The 10,156-nt window shown below is 46.7% G+C and overlaps 1 long non-coding RNA gene across 1 annotated transcript; it reads left to right on the top strand.

Moving 5' to 3' along the window:
* Positions 1–2,162: 2,162 nt before the first annotated feature.
* On the top strand, positions 2,163–9,889 carry LOC116786427. The gene is made up of 3 exons (XR_004356922.1): positions 2,163–2,173; positions 6,938–6,945; positions 9,811–9,889. It is a non-coding gene; the product is annotated as an uncharacterized LOC116786427 (long non-coding RNA).
* The last annotated feature ends 267 nt before the right edge of the window (positions 9,890–10,156 follow it).

The raw sequence follows: 10,156 nt of genomic DNA, 5'->3' as shown, positions 1-10,156 counted from the left end.
AGCCATTTCCAGCCTAAAAGTTCCTATGATTCAGCACTGAACTGCTCCGAATTGTCCCATCTTGTGGAGAAACTGTTCATGAGGAGCCTGGTGGTCTCATGGATGTGCTGTGAGCAAGATGAACTGACAGCTGCAGAATCTGATGTTCTGCCCTATACAAAGCATATTATGTGGAAACCAGCACCTTCCTGTAGGTTTTAGATACATGCTTTTTCTCATAGAAGGGAGTCAATCTTTGGACTTCTGGGTTGGAGTAAGAAGGGAGGGTTAAATTTAAGAAATAGTCTTCTGTCTTTCTAGGAAGACTTTCTGAACAGTCGAGCAGCATTAACAATGCATTAATCCACACTGAGGAGAGTAAGTTTTATCTGTTTTGTCAGCCTAATATTTAAGATGCTCATCTTTGGAAATTCAGTCCTTGCTCTGAGAACTGTGCCTTGTCTTTTGTTAAATAGTCATAGGCCAAATTTCTGAAATGGTTCCTTCAAACAGGGCCTGCAACTCATTTAACCCGTTTTTCATGTTATGATACTTCCTCATCATCTGTTTTGGGTTTGTTTGGTTGGTTGGTTGGTTTGTTTTGTGTTGGGGTTTTTTTATGTTTCTTTTTAGGGTTTTGTTTTTTTCAATTGAAAATAAGCCTTGATGTTAGAGGACATTTCAGTGGACTGTCTTGTTCCACAGAGCATTTTTCATGTGAGTGTGGCATGTTGACCTTGAGTCCAAGCATTTTTCCAGGCTAAGCATAAGTAACAGAATAGAATATCAAAATGTCCTGTTGTCAGATTATTGTTTCAGAATCTTGGTTGTCTTTGAAGCTTTTCCCATGAACTGGATTAGCTGTTGAAAAGAGATATTTGCTTTTTGGGACAGATGGAAGGAATTTGTGTTTATTAAGAGTTGTGAAGGGTGGGAAGATAATGTTGTAGAAGTAGCATTAGTGTACTGCAAGGGAGGAAGGAGGGCTGACTACTAGGAAACCTGGTAAAGCATGGCCTTCTGTAAAAGTATGGTAAATTTGAGAATTGCTATCAAGGGACTGTCCCCTTAGTGGATCATGAGGGCAAGTGTCACATTTCAATGAGTGGTAAGCTGCAGGAAAGCAGAATTTGGGGACATGTGTTTGACAGGAACAGCCACAGCACATGAGACTGTGTGTTTTACAATAGGGCTGGCTATTGTTGGGGAGTTTGGCCCAGAGGCTAAGAGGTAGTGCAAAATGCCAAATCGGCTTTAGAGAAAGATGTACAGAAATTTTTGTAAAAGCCAAGGTTTTTACAGTGCCTTAAACCTTACAGTTAATGACAATTAAAGGAAATTTTGAGATACGAAGCTCTATTCTCCTTTTCAAATTCTGCGAGCTCACCATCACCACCCTTATTGGATTGTATAAAAATACCTTTTTTATTTTTTTTCTTTTTAACTTTAAACGTAGAAATGGCCAAAGCAAGTCTGGCTGTTCTGGCAATTTGACTGAATGCTCAGCACCAGCAGCTTCAAGGATAAGTGGAGGAAGCACCATAATGAGTAGTTATGGCGCGGAAATGGCAGTTCTGGAGCAGTTTGGCAGTTGAGAAAGACTTTTTCTGATGGCCACCAGCAAGAAGTTGACTTATTCACTGAAGCATCGAGGTTTATATCTCATGTGTTGTGTATTTTAATCTCATCTAAGGTAGCTGTGGATGTTCTCATTATGCATATAAATATCTAAATCCTTTTTGAATCTTGCTAACCTCTTGGTCTTGATAATACCCGCAGGAAAAATACCACTACTAATTATGTACCATATAGAAATATTTCCCCCCCGTTCTTTTTAAATTGTTTTTTTCAACATCACTGTCTGTCCATTTATTTTTGTATTATAAATTGCGGTAAATAGTACTATCCAATTTGTATTTTTTTTATTATTATTTTGTATGTCTCTGTAGGTTTTGTTTGTACTCTTCTCATTTCTCAGTCACAAGGTCCAAATCTTCAAACTCTTCATCCAGGTTCTAAGTCTTTGATTTCCAGAAACAAATATCTTCCCTTAACTCTTATACCTTGGTCGTGGACTGGACTGAGGATAAGCTGTAATTCATTGATCACTCTGTTTTTTCCCAATAATTTTTATGAGTGAAAATCAATCATGCACTCTACTGGCATTCAAAATAGAGCAAGATTTCAAGTTCTAGTCTGAACACCTTCCTGAAGCATGGTGAGTATTTGGAGGCCTCACATAATTACCCCTGGTGTTTCTGAGGACAGTAGAGATGAAGCATTTCCCAGAAGAGCTAGTCCATATTTTATGTGGACAAGAGGATACAAGCAGCAATCAGCAGGTTTAATCTCTGTAGCTGTTTGAGGCCCAAATAACCCTGGTGGCTGGAAAATGCTCTGCTATGTTTGTATGTAGAGTTTGCTATTCATGCAGTCTGCCCATGAAGGTTTTGTAGTTTTTCTTAATCTGCTTCAAACTAGGCCAGCTGTGTTTGTTTATATGGCCTGAAATAAATAGAGAGCTAGCACTTCAGCTTGCCTGCCAGCAGGGGCAAAACCTCCAGTAGGTGAATGGAGAAATTAAGGACATTCAGTGTCTGCCCAAGGCCTCATTGTCTGAGTCAGCAAAGCTGTTGTGCAGCTTAGCTCTCAGCTGTTCCAGGGAGACTTACTGGAGCTGATAGTTCCCTTTGCCTTAGTACTTAGCTTGGTTGGGTAATAGAAAGGATAATTCATAGCAGACTCTTCTCACTTGTTTTTCCAAGCGTGTGTGAAACAGAGCCTGCGGATATTGTTTGAGAGTATGAGCCAATGCACAATGTGGCCTGAAAACAGTATTTTTACCAGCATACTTGTGTGTGCCCCTAAATACTTGTTCCTTGGACACGTATACTGCACTTAATAATAACTGATTTGTATATTACTGTGATGGACAGGAAGTGAGGAATGGTATCAAGTAATACTGGAGAAACACTGTTAAGATTTCATCTCTGGAAAAATCTTGCTTATTTGTTGATCTGAGGTTACTAAGCTTCTTGATGAAGAAGTTAAGTACTGTACCTATATAATTCATTAAACATGCTGTGATCTTTTACCTACTTCGTGATGTTATGGGTTATTCCAAGAATTTCTCGATATGAAAAATTTGCTCTTATGTTGATGTGGAATCTACTGGAGTAATTCAGGATGAAAATTCTGTATTAGCATGCTATTTCTTTCCTAAAGTAGTCCATGAAGAAGCTCATGTCCTAGATTAATGTGTAAATAACACATGACACTGTTGGACCAAGAAGTACCTTCATTTTGCAAAATACCGAAATTGTGCTCTAAGCTAATGCTGAATTCTCTGTAAAAATTGGGCAAGTCCAAGCTAAAAGGACCCAATATCATTTGACCAAATTCGGTTATTTTAATGAAAGAAGTCCTTTTGCTGAGCCAGTGTTAGAAGTGCAGATGACTTCATGCAAAATAAAGACTGCTTGTGGTTTGGTAATTGCTTCCTTTACCAACAGTGTATGTCTTGGTTCTTTATCTTCATTTTGCTTCTATTCACTTTCTTCCTGCAAGCTTTCTGTTTATCCAATAGCTCAGCTCATTGCTGCATCTATTTACTTTTTTCCCCCTGCACTGCAGTTTAGTTAGAAGCAACTCTTTGTGTTAACTGCTGATAGGAAAAAGTACAAGGGACAATGTTTGTAGGATGTTGGCTGCGTTGTTAGCAGAATTTTTCAAGATTTCTAAGTAACTGATGATACATCAACCATCAATCCAAATCCAGGTCCAGAGAGACACTTTAAAATTTTAGTGCTTAACAGAGCTTGAAATATGCACCTGTCCTCCTCTCTACCCTGCGATTGCAGACTGAAGGAAAGATAGACTCTTATAATTATTTACATGTCAAAACACTGTCTGCCAATAACTATCTCGTTGATGTTTGCTAGTGCTTTGTACTATGTGTTCCCATCGTTTTGATATGAGAAAGTTTGGCACGCACAGAAAAATGGAAGAACCAAAAGCTGTCCTCTATGGAGGAACAAACAGTGTATTTTAAGAAAAATAAATATAGAAGTGTTATGGGTTATAAATCTGAGAGAGGAATTTTCCCTTCCCCTGCTTTCCCTGTAAGAGAAACAGAGTTCGAAGGGGGGAAGGGAGTCGATTAGCCTTACAAAGGAACTGGCCGATCAGTTAATGGGCCTTTAACTGCCGGGGGATGGGGGAATGTGGGAGACTGAGACGGGAGGACAGGAGAGACGGCGGGGTGTTCGGACCGGGACAGGGACGGGGACTGTTTTCTTCGGGCATCTCCGGAGGAGGGTCTGGGAGCCAACTCTCTTCCCTGGTTTTTCCGTCCTGGTGGGACCTGCCTGCCGACGCTACGCTGCCAGTGCCGTATCATTCCCACCGGGGCCGACGAGTCTTTGTTGCTTCTTTTCATCAGAGAGGTCCATGCTAGCTGAAGGGCGGAGAACCTTGGAAGTACTGTCATCTGGGAACAGTGAGTCCTCTTGAGGGGGGTGAACTTTGTTTTTTCTCCTCTCACCCCTTCCCTCCATTGAGGAGAGGGGGTCCCCCCTCCCTGTTTCCCTCTCGGTTTCTCCTGTGGGCCGGGGCTGCTCCCTCCAGACCCCTCTGCCCACGCGGTGGCTGCCGGAGCCCACAGCGCCCCCTGCCGACCACAACTGGGTACTGCAGGCCCTGCACCTTCCAGCGATCCCACAGCGCCCCCTACCGACCACGACCAGGCACTGCAGGCCCTGCACCTTCCAGCGATCCCACAGCGCCCCTGCAGGCCACCACCGGGTGTTGCAGGCCCTACACCTTCCAGCGATCCCACAGCGCCCCTGCAGGCCACCACCGGGTGTTGCAGACCCTGCACCTTCCAGCGACCCAACAACATCCCCGGCAGGCCACAATTAGGACTGTGCTAACGGACAGAGGAGTATCCATTTAGACTTGTTGTTGTTATTGTTGTTTCTTGTTACTGTTTTTTGCTAACATACATACATCTTTTAATAAAGGGTTGTTATTTCTTCTGTTTTTCCACATTTTCCTCGAGTAAAGCCCCTTAATTTGACATTACAATTGCAGAGAGAGAGGAGTTTTGGTCTACCTCATAGCTCATCCTCTTTAGCAAACAGTCCAGTCTCACCGTGACTGCGACATTTTTGGCGCCCAACGTGGGGCACGAAAGAGGAAAGGTGGAAAAAGAATAACTACCCTTTGTGTGAGTTACACGCAGTTTGAACCCCTTGTGTGATTGACACGCGTTTTGAACTTGTAGGCACCATGATGTCAGGGGTTGCTGCTGTCCTCTGGTATATAACCATGCCAAGATATCTGTCCCACCTGTCAATGTATTTCAGTTCAGATACTAGGACCCTCATTGCGATAAGTACCTTTGAGTTTGTGCATTGGGTATATGACACGGCAAACTCAGCACCTGTGATTTTCATCCGGAATATGTCCTCGAGGATGCACTACTGCTCTAGCCTAAGCTGTTTCCTCTGGGGTTTTAAGGATAATAGCACCAATTCCTATGGAGACACACAGGAGAATGCATGCGCCCAACCTTTTATTCAGTTCCCTTTTGGGTACAACACAATGGCCTCTGGGAAGTTTAAATCTTTTTTAGATGTCAGAGACATTTCAATTGTTGGGCTTTTCATCCTAGTTTGTGCCATTATAGTATATCTGATATACCAAGCCAAGGCCAAGAATTACCGAGAAGGCATTCAGGAGCCTGTCCCAGGGGCGGAAAACCTCGAGTGGCATGGGTTATGGGAGGACATGGGTAAATTCCTAGAAAGTTGCTCAGCTCCCATAACATGGAAGCTTACCCTTGAACAACTCCTGAACCCTACAAAAATAATGAAAGCCGTGAGGGAGAGAGGTCGTGATGGATCCATGGAAAGGCAGTTGGCAGCTGCATGTGGGGCCTTGGCCATTGCCTACAGGAAGTTGCTCGGTATGGTGCAGCACTTCCAGGGGAAAGGGAAAGATGAGAACAAGATGCCTGGTACCAAGGTGACTCAGGATAAGGCCAAAACTAAGGGGCAGACTAAGCCAACGGAGGTTGCCCCTATCCAAAGGAAGAAATATAAAGCCAAATCAGTTCGCCCAGTTGACGATGATGGAGAGTCAGGGTCTCCACAAACGGCTGCTCCAGAGCCAGAAATCATCACTGAGTCTTTATCGTACAATAACCTCCGGAATTTACGGACAGACGTTGCTCGTCGTCCGAGTGAGCCCGTTCTGGCCTGGATGATCCGAGTTTGGGACTCTACAGGCGATGCTGTAAACCTTGACGGCGGTGAAGCGAGGTTCCTGAGATCTATTGCCCAAGATGTGGGCATTGAGGAGGCATTTGTGAAGGAATCGAAGCCCCTGTCTCTCTGGGCACGGCTTTTGGATGGTGTGAGGGAGAGGTTCATTTACAGAGAGTCCTTGCAGTCAGATCATTATACCAAGAACTGGAAGACCATAGAAGAAGGAATCCTACGGTTGAGAGAACTGGCATTGCTGGAAGTATTGTTTGGAAGGGATGGGCAACCTACCAACGATCCTGACAAGGTCAAGTGTACACCACAGATGTGGTGGAGCTTCACACGTATGGGGCCGTCCACACATAAAGGTTACCTGACATCCTTGCAGGCTGGGGAGAAGCGGGAGCCAGTGATGTCTGTAATAAACAAACTTCGATTGTACGACAGTATGATCGAAGGACCACTACAGGCCCGTATCTCCTCTGTAGAGACAATGATTAATGAACTCAAGGAATTAACTACGGGCTTGAAAGAGAAGATCGAGGGAAACAATTTCCATATGGCCCCAGTGAAAACCAGACGCCCTCCAGCTAGAGAGAGTGGACAGACCTCACGAACTGAGTTGTGGTACTTCCTAACTGACCATGGAGAAGACATGAGACGGTGGGACAGGAAACCTACCCGTGCCCTAGCAGCCCGAGTGCAAGAGCTGAAGGAGAAAGAAAAGGGGAAGTCTGCGAAAGTGAGTGCCGTACCAGTATCCTGCGGGCAGGGATCTGATCCGCTAGAGGGTTCCTCCTGTCGACATTCACAAGAGGGAAACGGTGACTGGCAGGATGAAGACGAGTGTTAGAGGGGCCCTGCCTCTAGCCAGGTAGAGGCACGGGACAACCGTGTCTATTGGACTGTGTGGATCAGATGGCCTGGCACATCAGACCCACAGAAATATCAGGCTTTGGTTGATACTGGCGCTCAGTGTACGTTAATGCCCTCGGGACATGTGGGACCAGAGACTATTTCCATTTCTGGGGTGACTGGAGGATCTCAAGAGTTGACCATGGTGGAAGCTGAGGTGAGCTTGACCGGGAAAGACTGGCAGAAACACCCCATTGTGACTGGTCCAGATGCCCCATGTATCCTGGGCATTGACTATCTCAAGAACGGGTACTTCAAGGACCCCAAGGGACATAGATGGGCTGTTGGAATAGCTGCTGTGGAGACCGAGGCGGCTAAACAGTTGAACTTGTTGCCCGGCCTCTCGGAGAGCCCTTCGGCCGTAGGGTTGCTGAAAGTCGAGGAACAGCAAGTGCCAATCGCCACTACAATAGTGCATCGCCGGCAGTACCGGACGAACCGAGACTCTGTGATCCCCATCCATAAGATGATCCGTGAGCTGGAGCGCCAAGGGGTGATCAGCAAGACCCATTCACCCTTCAACAGTCCCATCTGGCCTGTGCGTAAGTCTAACGGAGAATGGAGACTGACTGTGGACTATCGTGGCCTGAATGAAGTCACCCCGCCGCTGAGCGCCGCTGTTCCAGACATGTTGGAGCTCCAGTATGAGCTGGAGTCCAAGACAGCGAAGTGGTATGCTACTATTGACATTGCAAATGCATTCTTCTCCATTCCCTTAGCAGCAGAGTGTAGACCACAGTTTGCTTTCACCTGGAGGGGCGTGCAGTATACTTGGAACCGACTGCCCCAGGGGTGGAAACACAGTCCCACCATCTGTCACGGACTGATCCAGGCCACATTAGAGAAGGGTGAGGCTCCAGAACACCTGCAATACATTGATGACATCATCATATGGGGGGACACAGCAGAGGAGGTTTCCGAGAAAGGGAAGAGAATCATCCAGATCCTCCTGGGAGCCGGTTTTGCCATAAAGAAGAGTAAAGTTAAGGGGCCTGCCCGAGAGATTCAGTTCCTGGGGGTGAAATGGCAAGATGGGCGTCGTCAGATTCCGACAGAAGTCATTGATAAGATCACAGCAATGGCCCCACCAACCAGCAAGAAGGAAACGCAAGCTTTTCTGGGTGCCATAGGTTTCTGGAGGATGCACATCCCGGAGTACAGTCAAATCGTAAGTCCCCTCTATCTGGTAACTCGGAAAAAGAATGATTTTCAGTGGGGCCCTGAACAGCAACAGGCATTCGAACAGATTAAACAAGAGATTGCACACGCTGTAGCCCTTGGACCAGTCAGGACAGGGACAGATGTAAAAAATGTGCTCTATTCTGCAGCTGGGAATAAAGGTCTCTCCTGGAGCCTCTGGCAAAAGGTACCTGGTGAGACTCGAGGCCGCCCACTTGGGTTCTGGAGTCGAAGCTACAGAGGATCTGAAGCCAACTACACCCCAACAGAGAAGGAGATCCTAGCGGCTTATGAAGGAGTACAAGCTGCCTCCGAAGTGATTGGCACAGAAGAACAGCTGCTCCTGGCACCTCGACTACCAGTGCTGAACTGGATGTTTAAGGGAAAGGCACCCACCACACATCATGCCACTGATGCTACATGGAGTAAGTGGATCGCTCTGCTCACGCAGCGCGCCCGTATTGGAAATCTGAATCGCCCTGGGATCCTAGAAATCATCACAAACTGGCCGGAAGGTGAGAGTTTTGGTCTAGCAGATGAAGAGGAAGAAAAGCAGGTGGTACGGGCTGAGGAAGCCCCAGAATTCGATAAACTACCAAAAGAGGAAATGCGCTACGCCCTCTTTACTGATGGTTCCTGTCGCCTTGTAGGAATGAAACGTAAATGGAAAGCAGCTGTATGGAGCCCCACCCGACAAGTTTCAGAAGCTACTGAGGGAGAAGGAGAATCGAGCCAATTCGCAGAGCTCAAAGCTGTCCAGTTAGCATTGGACATTGCTGAACGGGAGAAGTGGCCAAAGCTTTACATCTACACCGACTCATGGATGGTGGCCAATGCTCTGTGGGGATGGCTGGACAGATGGAAGAAGGCCAATTGGGAACGCAGGGGAAAACCCATCTGGGCCGCTGATACGTGGCAAGACATTGCCACCCGGACAGAGAAGTTGACTGTGAGAGTCCGCCACGTAGACGCCCATGTGCGCAAAGGCCGAGCCAATGAGGAGCACCGCAACAATGAACAGGCAGACCGAGCTGCACAAGTCAAGGTGTCCCAGGTGGACCTGGACTGGCAGCACAAAGGAGAGTTGTTCCTAGCACGGTGGGCCCATGATGCCTCAGGCCATCAGGGCAGAGATGCTACCCATAGATGGGCACGAGACCGAGGGGTGGACTTAACCAAAGACATTATTTCCCAGATTATTCATGACTGTGAGACCTGTGCTGCCATTAAACAGACTAAGAGACTGAAGCCCCTATGGTATGGTGGACGTTGGAGTAAGTATAGGTATGGAGAGGCCTGGCAAGTTGATTACATCACACTGCCACGAACCCGCCAAGGTAAGTGCTATGTGCTTACCATGGTGGAAGCCACCACTGGATGGCTGGAGACGTATCCGGTGCCTCATGCTACCGCCCGAAATACCATCCTGGGCCTTGAAAAGCAAGTCTTGTGGCGACATGGCACCCCAGAGCGCATCGAATCAGATAACGGAACTCATTTCAAAAATAGCTTAGTTGCCACCTGGGCAGAGGAGCATGGCATCAAGTGGGTGTACCACATCCCATACCATGCAGCAGCCGCAGGGAAAGTTGAACGGCATAATGGACTATTGAAAACCACCCTGAAAGCACTGGGTGGAGGGACAGACAAGCACTGGGATCAGCATCTAGCAGAGGCTACATGGCTGGTTAACACCAGAGGCTCCATCAACCGAGCTGGCCCTGCCCAATCAGAGTCCCTCCACACCGTGGATGGAGACAAGGTCCCAGTGATTCACATAAGGGGCATGTTAGGGAAAAAGGTTTGGATTAACCCTG

Source organism: Chiroxiphia lanceolata, chromosome 4 (genome assembly GCF_009829145.1).
Source record: "Chiroxiphia lanceolata isolate bChiLan1 chromosome 4, bChiLan1.pri, whole genome shotgun sequence".
NCBI classification, from domain to species: domain Eukaryota; kingdom Metazoa; phylum Chordata; class Aves; order Passeriformes; family Pipridae; genus Chiroxiphia; species Chiroxiphia lanceolata.
The sequence above is the reverse complement of the archived record's forward strand: the minus strand, read 5'-3'. Positions and strand labels throughout refer to the sequence as shown.